General features: G+C 37.4%; 2 protein-coding genes and 1 long non-coding RNA gene across 4 annotated transcripts in view; 2 read left to right on the top strand and 1 right to left on the bottom strand.

The window, feature by feature from the left end:
* Positions 1 to 16,757, top strand: part of LOC139990929 (peripherin-2-like) — a 347,906-nt gene that overhangs the window by 160,277 nt on the left and 170,872 nt on the right. The gene's annotated exons all lie outside the window — the stretch shown is intronic.
* LOC139990927 (uncharacterized) overlaps positions 1 to 16,757 on the bottom strand; it is a 129,227-nt gene that overhangs the window by 41,202 nt on the left and 71,268 nt on the right. The gene's annotated exons all lie outside the window — the stretch shown is intronic.
* LOC139990776 (uncharacterized) lies at positions 5,639 to 6,585 on the top strand. Its single transcript, XR_011800647.1, has 2 exons — positions 5,639 to 5,973; positions 6,062 to 6,585. It is a non-coding gene; the product is annotated as an uncharacterized lncRNA (long non-coding RNA).

Here is a 16,757-nt window from a genome sequence, read left to right as displayed (position 1 = left end):
CGTTTCTAGCGCTAATCTAATCGCGCGAGCAAAGTCCATTTAGTCCGCCAAGTATCTCTTTAAACGGATAAGCAACCCTCCGGCATTACGCGTAGCTTGGAAAACGTCTAATCTTAACGCTCCACGGTTTCTACTCTCAGCTCTATCCATCCGTCGCACTCTGTTCCGATTTAACGTGGTTCCCTTTATATCTTGTCCTTTGTTTTACATTCACAAAAAATTATCCAATGGAAAAAATTAATATTTATAATTTAACGCTTTCAAAGGAAATACAATATCATTTCGTTTCGTTGTTTAGTCCTATTGATATTCGAACGAAACTTTCCTTTTTCTTTATTATTATTTAATTTGTACTTTACAATTTGGCCAGCTGGACATTTGGTATATTTTTCTAACTTAATTGTTAAATAACGCGTGGATGGCTACCCCCAGCGGGATACCATCTTCGAGTTTGACTATTTTATTTCTTTAGTGAGCTCGGTGGGGTGTTTTCTTTTTAGTCTTCTTTCTATGAGAGTTTTGCTCGCTTCAGCAACCAGCTGGTTTGGATGTGTTGCCGTTCTATCCTCGTATTTTTCTGCGTACCTGGCGATTTCTTCTTTGACTTTTGCTTCCTCTTTGAGTATTTTTAAGTCTTTGCGTAACCCACATTTAACACTGAATTTCACGTTTTTGGAGGACTGCTTCGTTCAATGATAATTTCTTTCATTTCCATAGCCGGATGAGACTTTATTTTTAGGACTTGGAATTGGCTATAAACGACGGCTCGTGCGGTGTATCGTCAGTTTCAAGTATCATAGGTCGGACAGAAATTATTCTCTAATCTCAGTAGCTTTTCCTTATCGTACAATCGGAGTAACGTTTACTTCCAAAGAGAAACTATCACGAGAAAAAATTACCTTCCAATCGCAAACGCCTTCCACCGAATAACTATAAATTCCATTTCATCGATACTGCAGAAGCACGCGACGAACTCGATCCGGAGGTAAAAATATTCCTAAATATACCGTTTCTGTTCGCTGTTCCTCGACGAAACATTTTAAAGCTGGCATGCGTTTCCTGAAAACCCATATCTCGGAATTTCCATGCACTCTCGTATGGTTTTATCGAGAGACTGTGTTCTTGTTTGCCCTGCCATTTGTCTACTACGGCATTATTCGGTTTCCGATTCAAGGGAATGTCGACTGGTGTAGACGTATCGTATCCTCCTATTCGTTTGTTTCCTTTCTAATTTCATCATTCTCCTTCGGTGCAGAGAGGCGCACCATGAAAGAAGGTTCGAAAAAAAAAAAAAAAAGAAAAAATATACGCTGCTTTGTTCTCTATGTAGATGAACCGAGAGGAAAGAAATTGATTTTTTCCTAGTACGAATCCAGACTAGTCGCAGATGTTCCATTTCGCGCAGTCTGTTTTCCTTCGTATCGAATTCGTGAAATAGAATCTGACCGTGGAATACGAATTTACGGCGAGTTTTCAGCTCAGAAAGCTTTCTCCCTGGTCACGCTTCAAAAGCGAAACTATCATTATCAAACTATCACTGCAGACGCGTCCACTCTCGACGTTTTAATTATCGTTTCATTCGTGCGCTTGTACATAAAATTGCCTTCTTCCTGGACGAGAATAGAAGTTTCAGATTGAATCGTGCACTGAGCTCGCTATGTAAGTAGCGTAGATTGTATGTACATTTAAAGTGGTTGGAAATAAGGACAAAGATTTGTAAAGAAAGATGGAATGGCAGAGAGTAAAATATATTTTGAAATTTGTTTTATGCATTTTTCTGCATCCGCGTATATACAAAAATTCACCTGCTTCTTTAAAGAAGTTGTAGGCTTTAAAATAATTGACTAGAAAGAAATTTCGATTTTTTCTTTTTTTCTTTTTTTTTTTCGTGTGTTCCCAAAAGCTTGTTGAATATTTTCTCAGCGAAGGATATGAAGCGAAATTTCAATCGAAAAAACGGAAGGTTTTTCTATTATTTCAAACAGCGAATCTTCCCGGCACGAATAAATAAATAGGAAGCTCTATCCGGAGTGGAAATAAAAATTGATCGTTTTCGAGAGTATTTTTCGAGGCAGAAATCGGTAGATGGTAGTTGAAAATCTCCGGGAATCGACCCGCCTGGGGAAAAAGAGAGCAGTCGCCTTTAAATTTCGCAGAGTGGCGGAGCTTTCGCGAGCAGCTTTTAATTCCCGGATAATTCGACGTTCACGTGGTCGTCGAAAAATCGTCGGCACCGATATTCCCATCGGCTTTCTGGCCATTGTGCCGGGTTAAAAAGACCCTTCGTCGCCCGTTAAATATCGATTTTAAAGGGAAACGAGCGCGACACCCCCGTGAGAGACCTCGTGTGTGTTTTTACGCCCGCTGTTTCTATGGATTCAGTTAAACGCACACAGATGGATAACCTAGTCCTTCGTTTCGATACAGACTTATTCAGCTATGAACGTTCCCACGGGGACCCCGTTTCTACATTTCTCCATCCAGCCAGTGGGATATGAGCCGAACGATATTGCCAATTCTACGTGCCACGACGGAACTATAACTCCACTCTGAAGAATTATCATCTCCCTCGTGTCTCCTTAATCCTTTCTTCTGTAGCGTAACGTGAAGGATCTTGGAATATTTGCGCATATTCTTCAGTCTTTTTACCTTGTCATGGTAACTGATATCGTATTGTTTGTTAGTATACAGTTGGTATGTAGTATACGGAAGAAAAATTCCGGAGAGTCGAAGAAACTCAGAAACGCGTTTTCGCAATTTTTCCACGTCGACTAGACAGCCCAACCTTTCCTCCTCCTGGTATATGTTTTAAATTCAGACGACAACTTTCGCAGTTCACCGTCAAGAGTTTGAGCGACGCTCGTGTCTGTGTCGAGTCTAATTAGCGCGAATGTGTCTCAGTTGCGGTAAGAAAAATTTTGGTTGCCTTTTAACGATGTAACACGACATTCGAAACGCTTCTCGCGTACTCGATTTGTATCTATCAGCGATCCAAATTGACATTATCTAAGAAACTATGATGGATCACATGTTGACAGCCGTACTAACAATCGAAGTATTCCAAGCATTCGATCGATTCACATTCACGTATAGCGTGCAAATTAGTCCGCCAGTTTCAGTATGCTAACTGGAATTCGGTTAGCTTGTGGTGAAAATCGAACGCGTTTGCTTTTCACGTATTTGCACGAGATAATTAGTGATTGGAGGCAGAGGATGGACACATTCCTGATGCATTGACGAGAAATTGGAAAATGTTATTCATTGCTTTCTGAATGATTAAGATAATGTACTATTATTAATTACTAAAGTTAAAATCGCATGCTGTGTTCAGTTGTTTAACTTGACAGTAATAAATAATATCTTGATTTAAAAAAATTAATTATTTCATTAGTTGCTACCATGCATATGATACGTTGATTCAACAATGTAGTATGGTATAGTATAGTGATATATTTTTTTTACACGAAAGGTATCTACACGACTCGTTGCTAAAATGGCTATTTTAAAGTAAAAGCTAAAATCAATCATTTGACACGTTGTCTGTTATGACCGATACCTACGCTGTATCGATTCGATTATTTGAATAATTTCTCTTCCACAATTGCTACATTTTAATCTTTGCTTGTCTCTCTTGCCGACTAACTTTCTAAAAATACGTATCAATTTATTTGCCCCAAGACAGCGTTAAAACAAATCCCAGAGCGCAAACAGCTCGAATTTGCTTTGTTATGGACGAGATATCGATATTATTCGAAACGGAACATACAGTCAGCAAAAACTTACGAGGCGTTTTTTATCGGCTCTAATTGGCAGCTCGGGAAAAGAAAACCGTATGATTACACTCAGTGAAAATTTTGATTTTTGATCGATTAACATGCAATCACAGAATTCTCATAAAAAATTTTCGTCTTTTTCGTTCTATTATTGAATATTTTTCGCTCTCTCCCTCTCTCGTGAATAACCACCGATATGCATCTGTATTCCGCAAAGAGAATTCGTTAATCACTTAAATTGATAAACATCACTGGTATGGTCGACGAAGCGTGGCTTCCAAACTTTTTATTTATTGTTCTATTCAACCGAAAAGCGGGATATTAAATCAAACATACCTATTATACTTGCAGGAGAACGATTGCAAAAATAATTTTTCTACATAACTTGTGATTTTTTACGATATTGATCGAACAATTGAAAAAATAAATTAATAGTAAACAATAATACCGGCTTGATGGGTATAAAAAGATTTTTCGGGTAAATCTTATTTTTTATGATGACTAACTAGTTTCATTGTTCCATATTTATGAGAATTTAAAACTTTATACAATAAGTTCAAAATTCTTCGAATATAATTACTAGAATTTGTTACAAAATAATTTATGCATTGAAAAATTGTCTACGCGCAATAAATGTCTTTAACAATTCAATATAAATGTATAGTTCATAATTCCAATCAACTTTTCTGACACTTCTCCTATATTTCAAGTGGTTAGAGCACCACGTGAATATTCTGATTATCCATTATAGCCAATAATGAGATTTTGATATTTTTATTGTAAATTTTCTGAATATTAAATACACGCAACCTATAATAAAATTTAATTAAATTTAATGGGCAGCATCGCAGGTTTATTAAATTCAAAGTTTGTAGAAACATTATTTTCTAGACATAAAAGGTACAAAAATTTAATCAATATATTCAATTTAAATCCCAAACAGGAAAGAAAGAAAATTAGTATGAAAAACAGCATTAAAAAAATTTGGGCGCATCTGGTAGTAAATCGTAAGTAATGTCAATTTGCACAATCGCAATAATCGTTAATAGTATCGGTCCAGAGGATAATTATAACGATCTGTGATCGCATAACGGATTCCGTGCACGTGAAAAAGTAATCGCGACTCGCGGAAGCTGGGATTGCTTCAATTTCATGTTGCCTACTAAGTGAAATACAGCATAGACCGGCGAAATAGCCTTGTTTGAGCCGGCCTCGGCCTAATTACGCGGATAATTATCGGCGCTGATTGGTAGGCGGCTCGTCGGTACGACCCGCTAATGAATATGGATAAATAGTAAGTGGATCAATATTGGTTTTCGCCAAAACCGCGGCATGGTGTAATATAGTCGATTTATGGGGATTGAAAGTCATCTAAATTCTAGTAAAAAAAAAACTACAGTCTATCACGAGTGTTCCGTGTAGTGCAGCTCGTAATTATTCGATAGATATAGCTTTTACGCTATTGTTTGCTTCTATCATATAAACTATCAAGTATAAAAAGTATAAAAAGTTTTTATAGAACGTATATAAAAAGTTCAGTTTTCATAAAAACTTATTATACTACGCTATAGAGACTAATTAGTAAATTAAATTAAATTTCATATAAATACATTTATCGGTTTCTTTGCTATATATATGTATATATTCGATATTTTTTAATTTTGAATCTCATATAACAATTGACTAAGAGTATATGTACAGTTTGTTTGAAAAATAGCAGTATTTATATTTTTCTAAAATGCGTAAATTCATTATAATATATTCAAATTCGCAATCGTATTTCGCGCGCTAGTGTTGGCGTGTGGAAAAGCGTTCGGATTTCTTCGGGTACTTTCGTGCTCACTATACTTTCGATACTTCGTAAACGTGCAGTTTATTGTGTTTCAGTGTAAAATTAATAAAAGTAGTAATAAAAGTAATAATAACATCTATATAAAAATAATAAGCTGTAAGAGTGCATCGCCTGTATTTATCACGAAAATGCCTACGATATCCCGAGAATCCTTATCACATCAAAATCCTGACAACAAATTTCTTCTGTCGTTTTAAGGTTATGTTTCCGTTTTATATGCATGAAACACGTATGCGTTTAAATGTACCCGGATATTTTCTTATGTTTAACAAAATGTACTTTAATTATTACAGTATTAGTAAATCGAACTGTAATGATAACATTTTTAGCTATCATTATACAGTATCGGTAAATATAAACTCAACAATATTTTTACATTTTTCATTATGTTGACTGAAAAAACTTAAGTATCCATTTATGTACTTACATATTATAGTGTGAAACAAAGTTGACGTATATAGAAACTGAAATTTTGTTTGTGGGAAATCTAACAAAATTTTAATTGTTTCTTAACTATGTACGTTTACTAATGCAGTTATTAAATAAATTTTAATTGAATAGAGTAAGGACATCAAAGTATTGGCGTGGAGATGAATTCGTTGTCACAGACTTAATTATCAACACTCCCAGGTTATGTATGATAGAGAGCTGAAAATGATCGGGTATACGTACATGATACCAACTTGTATGAAATTGTGAGAAAATATTTCATAGCAATTTATATCAAATACATATGTGAAGTTGAACAATAGAGATAGGTATTGTATTAAAATTATTTGTAGGTAGTACAGTGAATGTGTTAACATAAGTACTATGACAACATAATTCCACTATTTCAAAATTTGCTGTCACTGTAAACGCTGATGGCTTCAAAAGTATCAAAGATTCTTTGTCGTTCTACTACCCATCCTCTCATCTTCTGTACAACGTAACTTCCATCATATCATATGTATAAAAAGGTACTGTATCCCCTGTAATTTATATTAATAACTCTACCAATAATAACTACTATTCTGTATATCCTCTATATTCAAAAGCAGAAGAAAAGATTCAAAGTTTTAGGAAAAGGTCTATAATTCATTTTTTCCTTATTTTATGAATAATATAGGAAACACAAAAGGCAATCATTCGTGTCTAAGCAAAACTCCGGATAGGGTTGTAGTTTCAGAGTTGCAGGTTTCATTAATAATTGCAACACGCTAGGGAAGGTTCTATTATGTAGTTCGAAGGTTGGTGCAATTTTTCGAAGTCGTGAGTAAACCTAGATGCATCCTAATTAACGTAATTTAGAAATTTCCCTTCTGCTGCAACTACTTCGCGTATATATAACAGTCCAATTAACGCGGGTTCAGGATTCACGGAGCTTCGGTGCAAGTTACACACAATTAGTTGTCCAAATTTGGGTGTCATATTTGCGAAGATTCATCTGCCATACTATACTCGCTATTTCTTGCCCAGTATGCCTCCTCTTGCTCTTGCAGAGTCTAATTCAACCAATTTCAACCCTTGTGCAAGTTCACACAGGTAGAATAATGTAGACGCGCGTGCTTCTGTATTTTCACGAAACTAATTTTGTTGCACGGTTTCCTCGATGAATTGTGTTATTGTAACGAACAATCGCGCTTTTCATCTTTTGTATGTTCCATCGTACAATGCTGCTTGTAACTCTTTTTGAGTGAACGCGCTATGAAAATATCGTTACCGTATCTAATTGTGAGTATATGTCGATTGAGAAAATTAGCCAACACAACAATTTTCACCACTCCTGTAAAATATTTTTGTTATAACATTTACGATTCGATGTATATGATTCCAGACACGAGCGTATGCTGAACTTCCTTGTTCTAATTTAATTATTAACACTGCATACATCATCGTCGTTAATTTATGACATCAGAATACTTAATTAATATATGACAAATTGCCATTTGAAACTCGCATAACATGATTAACAGTTTACGATCGTATGAGATTTTGGATTGAAATCGCGATGGAAAGAAAAACGAAGATTTGGAAGATTAGAGTTCGAAGAGTTTGCTAATGCACTGATGAATGTGCGTAGCTAATAAAGTTATAATGTCGATAAATCTATAATTAACGCCGTTGAAGCGTACGGCAGTGTTTTGTACAAAGTGTTCTTAAGCTAAAGTTTAATAGGATTTTAGACTTTGTACTGCAATATGTTATGCGAAAGCGTTGGAGAGGAAAATATTTGGTTATTATATAAATTAATTTTTGGATATTTGGTACTTGGTTTTGATATCGTCTTTACGTCTTTTACTTTTAAAAAATTTGAAATTCTAGAATCAGTGATTATTGATTAACTAAAAAAAGAGTCAGTTTAAAATAATTGATATTTTATTCCTAACACCTTTGCTTTTTTAGTAGCAATTGCCTTTTCACAATATCTTAATACAACTATTTAACAAACACATATTGCATTTTATGTCATTCTCTGTTCCATTAGGTCAAAATATGCCATTTATTGCGAAAATTTTCAAAAATGTCCGAACAATTTATTATCTTTGCAAACTTGTCACTTCTATGAACATGTTCGAACTTTTTCCAAACTTTACTTCTATAATCGCGGTGATTTCGTCTCATAATTAGGCTGGCAATTTTTACGCATTTGTGGAAAATTTAAATGTTAAAATAAACGAGAAATAGGTAAGGTACTTGTTTGAAATAGCGAATCTTAGCGTGGACTTCGTTTCTCGCTATATAGGTCACCGATGTTGTGCTAATAAAGTTTCAAAATGTTTTGCATAACGCGCTCGATATATGCATAAATGTTAACCAAATGCGATATATCATAAATATATGCATAAAAGTTTTCCGTGATAAATATTCAAATTCTACCGTGAGTCACCATAATCAACTGACATTACTACTCGAACGAAAATTTGATCGTTACTCGTGAACAATCGCGTTTCTGAATCTATGCGTGCTAGAGTGAGAAGGACGAATGATTGAACGGATTGGTGACGTGATCTTGATTGAACCGACTGGCGATGCCCGCGGCTGCGTTAAAAATTCGCACGAGATCGATCCGATTTCCGATTTCTACGTGAACAGTGGAAAAATGATAACGTCGACTGGAACCTCAGCCTCGTTTTTGTTTGGACGTTTTGGATAATAAACAGTGGAACAGAAAAGAACAGTTTGAACATTTTTATTAGTATCTATTATTAGCTTATATTTGATAAGAAATCATTTTGATAATACATTGATGTGGATTTAATTATTTCGGGTGCTCGGAATTTTTTAACGTTCTATAAAAATACTATGATTTGGATACAAAGAGTAAGTAAGTAAGTCCTCTAATTTTACGCTCTCATTTATTCCAGTTCGACGAGAGAAAATAACAATTCTGCAACACGTACCGGAACCAGTTTCCTGGAATTCTCACCTCCTCGTTTAAAATAATCTCGCCCTTTACACATCGCAAACTTCGCAGCCCAGTCGTCACGACAACCCCCATCGCGTTTCTCCGGTTTCCACGCCAGCCGCTGTAATCGTCCAGAATCCCCATAGCGGCGCGATATACGCGTATATGTATGGCGCGCAGAGCCGTGTTAGCGGCAATCGTGCCGACGATAACGACGCTGGATGTAAACTGCGAAGTTACCAGGTTAGAACCAATCGTGTAACCAGAGCTGTATCTCGCGTAACGCGCCTTAAGGAGCTCCCCGATTGGCGTTCGAGCAGAAATTTGTAGCGCGAGTTAAGCCTCGAACCTTCGGTAGAAGGAATGGAATTTTCGTGCACAACTATCGCAGGTGCCGTACATTAGCCGATAAACTTCCTGTTTAAGCCAAATTCGCCACTTCCCAAACCTGTTTCAATCTCTGGAACGTCATTCCACTCCGCGATCACGAGGATTTTGTCTGTATCTTCGTCTTATTCGACTTAAATTACAGGCGAACCATCGAACTGGGAATGTTAATCATTTGGTAATTGTCGGTTCAACTTGATGTCGTTTACTGAAGTATGGTGTGTAGTTTTTGCTTCAGTGTACGAATAGAAAGCTGTGAATTCGTTTCTGCGCTCTACTTCTCAGTGGATGTTGGAAAACACGTATTTTCCACTATAATAGTAAGTTCCACTTTGACATCGTAAATTGTTACAATATGTCGGATAATATAAAAGTTGAAATTCTGTTCGAAAAGCGACCATCCTTGGTATTTCTTTATCTACAGCATAGTAACAATCGAAGAAACATTTACAGTAAAGAATGTCATCAAAGATTTCTGGAATACGTAGAAAGATATTGAGAGAAGGCGAATATTTTCAATCGAATCGAAAGAAGAGAAAGGAATTGATGAAACTCCGGGCTTGTCGAGTTTTTTTTCGCGCCAATGATTGGAAAATTTCATTTAATCTAAAAAGTATTCGATTGTTCTGGCTGGCGTAGCAGGAGGAACTTCCCGTGGAAATTGTTCGCCTTTAACAAGAAGATTCTCTGCAGCATCATCGAGAAGGAATTCGGTATCCGTTCGTTTCCTCTGGTCCAGGTCGAGAGTATCCCGGGGGCGAGAAAAGTTTCCTATCCCCTATAAAAAATTATTCTTTGTTCCCCACCGATAGAGGTTCGAGCGAGAGGTTTTTCTTTGACAACTTATCTCCAGGCCGTCGAACGGAATGCCGTGAAATTCATTAAACTCTTACGTCGTCCCATCTACCAAAGGGGATCGAGGCCTTCTTTGTCGAAAAACCGGACTTATTATCTCCGGAAAGCTCATCTGAAAGTCATTCGGTGCCTTTGTGAAGATCGACGCCCTTTGCCGGGTGTCGATATTAAATCGACGCGGCCAATTTACTCTCGTAACGAGACCTAACGAAATTTTCGTTGTTTGTCGGTTTATCGTGGCCTTCGTTTGCTTTGCATTCTTGGGAATCATCCGTTCGCTCCGCTTAACGCGTAATATAATATTAACGAACGAAGAAGATTCCAACGAACTTGATATTTTTTTTTTGTATACTATCTATATCTGTAATCAATTAGTTTCCATGGTACGTATGTCTAACGCATCGTTTGAATTTTATTTATGTATTTTTTAAAAAGATATTTGGCCAAGTATGGATTAGATTAATTAGCTTGTGTCAGGGCTGCGATACTAATGAAAAACTACGTGCTTTTTTATACGTGTATTACAAAGGTATAATATTGTACGATATTTAAAACGAATATAACTATGTATTTCGATCTTTACGAAAGGAAATGTTAGAATAACTTATCAACGTTCTTACGGTTAACGATAGGAATTTTTAAATCGAAAGACCGAATTGATATGAATATGAAAACATCGCCAATCGCGACTCCGATACTCGTGCGATAAAACGTTTCGATATAGACTCCACTGTCTATTCTAAACGTTCATCGTTTGCTCAATCTCTTTTATCTCGATTATTCTCGAAAATCGTGTATGCGTTCAAACTCGCTTTTACGGAAACCTATATTTTTCCTCTCTTCAAAAAAAAAAAAAAAAAAAAAAAAAATTGTATATCTTTTATTTCGCGCTTTTTATCCACTTTTTCACGGAGAATCGCCTCTTTTCTTGTCCCGTTATATATCGCGTTGTATATTTCCTCGCTTGGCCGTTATTCCTTTATCGGACCGCGTAAAAATGTCATAAAACCGTGCGTGCATAAAGCCGCGTCTCCAATGACTCGAGACCGATCTTAATCCTATAACATCGACGACGTGTTATTCCACGATATCCTCTGTGTTCGGTTTCTGTTTCTTGTGCGTTCGATCTCTCGCGATCGTCTTATTCGTTCTAAGCACAAACGCTAGAAAATAATCGCTGTTTTACGACGTCTTCCCAAAAATACGTTTCTTTATTCCATCGCGATGTCGCTATTGCGTTACTATCGCAGCGGCTATTGTTTCTTCGTACAGTCACTTAAAACGCCATTATCTTTGATCGTTCTGCGCTGATTTATTCCATCCAGAAGAATAAAACAGAAAGAAAAAACACGAGTACCTACGATACGATTTACCTTCTATTTTTATATTTTCATTTGTACACGTTTTATCGTCAGGAGACGATTTTCACGAGAAAACGTGGAAATCTTATTATAATTTCTAGTTAAGAGATATTTCCATCGTGATATATCGAATGGAATGGCCTATATCTCGTCCCGGTCTAACAAATTTTTATCGGTCAAAGCGTTCCGGAGATCGCCGAGTTTTTCCACGACACTGCCATTAAGTCTCTCCTTTGCCGCCTCTTTCTCTCGTCCCGGCGCTGGATTGTCGCGGTATCTTACGCCGCTTCTATCATTTCTTATCGCCAACGTCCACGTTTCCTAAGATACGGTGAAAATAATCGCGACGTTGGCGATATTTTTAGGATGATGCATCTCTCTCTCGCGAGGAAGCGCCGCGCCGACACTATTTTCCAGAATTTTGAGCGTGACATCTAAACCCTCGTTCACATCGCGACCAAGTTTTCCATCTTCCTAACTTACTCGTGCAACGAAAAACCGAGAAAAGTTCTACGTCCTGTAATTAAACTACGTCAGAAACTCGTGCAAATTTAATTCTTTGTTTCATTCGTAATATTAATCTTCCTAACCTCGTTCGTTCATAACCTCATTCGTTCATAACCTCATTCATGGGCGAAACAAAATTGCAACGACACGATTTCTTTACACGTCGATCGTCGGACGTAAACGGTAGAACGTTGTTTCGATAGAAATACGCATATCGCGTAGTGTAACTGCTTTTTAATAAAAATAAGAACGTGCAATAATATTAAAATAATAAACTAAAATAGTTTGTAAAACAGAGTTTAGGTTTCGAAATTCATGATGGAAGTTGTGTAGGAAGCCTAAGACACACTTCCCGGCTACTTCGAATAAAATGTTCTTTGGTAGAGGCTCTTAGGGAGATTTCTTTGCAAGATAAGCGTATGTTTACAATGGTCACGTCGTCTTAAATATAAGTGACGAAGAGAGGGAACGGATAGCCGCGTTTCGCCAGTCCAACGTTTCCACCGCTTCAACCGTATAATCTCTGGGCGGGAATTTCGTAGTCGCTAGACGCGATATCGCCTTAAGCTGGTCTTAATTACGCGTTTCTAATTACTCGCACGACTTTGGTGTGTTGGATATGTTGCCACGTTCTCCGGGAAAATCTGCATTTAGACGCGTTTACGCTAACTTCGTTTACGCTAAATCGCCTATGGCTGGCTGGCAAAATGATTATGAAGATCGTTCCTGCTAAATAATTAATGTTATAGGAATTACCTTGTTCGCCAAGTAAAAGTGTTATAGTGTATTTTTAAGAACTTGATTACTCTGATCTACGAAGTTTCCTATTACGAAACTTCTACTGTTTACTAGTTCTATTAAAACTACGATCTGATAACACTTTCTTCTTGCCAATTAAAAAGTTCTGTATTATTAACAAAGTCAACAGTATCTCCAAAAAATTAATTATTAGAAATTGCATAGAATATCCCTTAAAAATTGATCATTCTTATTCAACGATTATTATTTTCATAGAACGTACATTGTTAAATATTTGGCAAAAATTATTCGCTCGGTAGATCCTATGATAAAATTTCTGTCTTGTAAATATCGAAGTACACGTAGAATATTTAAAAAAAAAAAAAAACGGTAATTCAATATTAATCTTCTGTGCATCGTAAAAAGAATGGGAGGCTGCAAAAAGGATAAAGAACTGTCTGTGAGTTCTTCAACGGGATTCAAAGGGTGCACGCGAGATCTCCAGCTTTAATATCGAGCTCTACCATCGTTCGTTATTAACGGTCCACAGCAGCCGAAAGTGGCGGAAAAACCAGCGAAGAAATGAGAAAAACCCTCGTGGTCCCTCGGTGAGCTTCCGGCTGTGTGACGAGTGCTTAACAAAGTAGCCTAACAGCTGCCGCATCTAAACGCCACGTTTTACCCCTGTCACTGTTGCTGCTCTCTCTCTGTTTTCTAAAATCGTGGCGGAAAGACGTACCCAATCTAGACCGTGAAAACAAATAGCCAACAGAGAAAGAAACAAAACGGAAGAGACAAAAAAGGGAGAGGGGGGAAGACGAAAAAAAAAAAAGGAACAAAGAGTAGAATCGTTTTCATTTCAAGCTAACTTCTATTCTCTTTCTCCCTCTCCCTTTCGTTGTTACAGGGGAAAAAAGCTGAGAGGAAACTACCCCCTTATTCGTCCTACTCCATCCACCTCTTAACCGTCCGCGAATGGGAAATTCAATTTGCCGGCCGGCTTTCTTATTTGATCGTGCGCAAACACAAAACGGGGACGAGCCTCGTTTCGTTCTGCTTCACCCTCTTTGCGCTCGTTGCATTTTTCAAAATCAGCTCGTGGCCGCGCGGAATTGAACTCGCTAGAGGCTCTTGTACCGCGGAAACGAATTTGCAGTCTGGAAATGGATCGTTCTCGTGCATTCTGTCTTCGAAATCGAGGGAAATACGCGGCTGGATGGATTTTTCGACGGAGATTCCGTCCCTCCGAGACGCGAGCACGCCGGATTCGAGGGGTGTGGGATCGACTTAATTGTCTTCTCGTTTCGCAAAGAATGCCTTGGGGTGGCTGAAGGGATTTCCACGGGATGTTACAGTCGTCGAGTATCGTTTAGGGGGGGAAGACTGATTGCGTGAAAGCGACGTCGATCGCTGGAAATTGATTCGATGTGAATTGGGACTCGGGGTAGTTACGGGGGTTAATACATTCGCTATCTTCTACGGAGATTTTCTAAAGTTTTTTTTTTTGCGCTCTTGACATGTGGAAATTGGGAGAAAATTTCTGCTCCTGTATTTTTTCTCCTTTTTTTTTTTTTTTTTAGAAACTTCTTTGGAAATTTTTTAACTCGATTAAAATTCGTATATTAAAATACAGATATAAGTTACGGAAATTAATATCTACGTTCAAGATTCTTAAATATATTTTATACCTTTAAAATGTGGAAATTACGATTTATGGAATACGGGACGAATTAAGCGTGGAATATTTAAAAACTTCCTGCTTGTTTCATGAAGAATTCCTTTAATCCAGGATTTGTATTTTAAGGTGTATGAGATATCGAGATACTTCTCGTTTCGCATCGCAAAAATCTTCCAAGAAAATTGAAAACACTTAACAATTCTTATAGAATGCTTCAAAAATATATGCCCTTCCTTTTAATAGATTTCCAAGCGCTTTCTCTAGGTTTTCCTTTTAATTTTTCAAAACTTGAAGAGCAAGATATTTAAGAAATATGTAGCTGCTTTTTCTACGTTATTTGAAAATTCCTATGAAAATTTCCTCTAGATTTCTTCGCATTGTTAAAACTTACAAAGTTTGTTAGACTGTGCGATATTTTCCTAAGCTTTTGAGAAACTACTCGGAGACAAAGGATTTACAACCCAAAGCACTTCGGCAACCAAACACTCGAAGCTGAAGAACTCGATAAATAGATCCAATGTTCCATTCACCGGCCATATTCAACGGCACCCATTAAAAGTAACACTCGAGGTAGCAACCCCTCACCTCGAGGCATCTTAAATCACGTTCCATTACCCGACGAACGTCACCCGTGGATGGTGCTGGCTCATCGGCAACTAAGAAAAAGCCAACCGCGCTTTCTCTATCCGGAGACGATAAATCACTCGTACCCGACCATTTCATCGAACTGTCCCTAACTAAATAAGATTAACGACGCATCCATTATTGACATTCAAGGTAATAAAATCAACGAAATTATTTTCCTACCAATTTCCATCGCGAATATTACCACCATAAAAAAATTTCATCTTTCTTTATTATCTGAATTTCTAAAGGCAAGCTTTCATTCAATTCTCGTCTCATACTCTTGCCGTTCTCTGTTTCCCACTAACACCAACTACGGTTCCAATCACCGATTAGCTGAACTGTTTTTAACTAAACAAAATGAAAAATATATTCATCGATAAGATCGGCGAAATTACGTTATTAATCGTTTCTATTCGGCAGTTGTTCATCTTCAGGAGATCCATCTTTTCTCTTTAATTATACTTTCCTTTCATCTTCTAAAGGCAAACTTTTATCCAGCTCTGATCCCTAAGGATTTTACAACCCTTATTTCCCTAGTACCTAGAGCTGCAACCCTCGATTGCCATTTTCAATGTCTTGTTTCCCTTTACCGATACAGTATGGTATTACATATACAGGGGCGATAAACGACGTTTAATCAGGTTAAGAGAAGACCCTGGAGCCTCGCCAATTCCGTGCGCAGGATTTTTCGAAAGTACCAAGGGTTGAACGCAACTTACAGCTAGGCTTGAATTTTCGATCGCGGCAGGGTCCATTGAGAGCGGCGGAAACCGTTTCAGCACAGTCTTTGAGAAATAACGCTTCTTAGGTAGTGAAATGACGAGCATGAGAGCGAGGCGAAGATTATCTGGACGGGAAATGTGCCATAGAGGGGGCTGAAGAAAAGATTGGGTGTTTAGTCGCGAAAAAAGTGGGTCACGCGTTTATTGAGTCAGGGCTTTAGGTTGGAGATTTCGTTGTTTGCGAATTAAATTACGCTATCTTCTGCGAGCGAATATATTATCGTGAACAATAAATGAATAAATCCGGGGAATTGTCGAAGGAAGAAAATTTCTTCGTACTCGAACCGTTAAAACGTACCGTTATTCTCTTCGTGTAAAAGTTATTGCATTCCGAATCGATTAGTTTTATTCGATGTTTTATCGATATCTGAATTTTCGTCCCAATTAAACTATACCGCGATACATATAAAAGTAGAAGGGGTTTGAGTCATTATTTTTCTGCTTCTGAAATTGTTTAAGAGCTATAATTTAATTTATTTAAAAGTTATCAAATTATTTAAAAACGCGAAAGAATTTTTGATCTATCGACTGTTAACTCCTCGTAACGCGTAACGTGTCACCAAAAGTCGTTTCAATCGCTCGGTTCCAACATCTCCGAAACACTCGCGAACTTTCTGATTGCAAATTATACGGCGAACGGAAATTATGCGTGCAGCGTTGGAAACAATTGCTAGTTGGAACGCGAAACGGATTACGGCAGTTGAACGTCTCGGAACACTTGGAAATTCTCGGGAAAACAAGATCGCTGATAAGCCTTCTATCCGCCTGTCCGTAGATGAGGCCTTTCCTGTCACGGTTTCTTGCCCCCT

Source organism: Bombus fervidus, chromosome 9, assembly GCF_041682495.2.
Source record: "Bombus fervidus isolate BK054 chromosome 9, iyBomFerv1, whole genome shotgun sequence".
Classification (NCBI taxonomy): domain Eukaryota; kingdom Metazoa; phylum Arthropoda; class Insecta; order Hymenoptera; family Apidae; genus Bombus; species Bombus fervidus.
The sequence above is the reverse complement of the archived record's forward strand: the minus strand, read 5'-3'. Positions and strand labels throughout refer to the sequence as shown.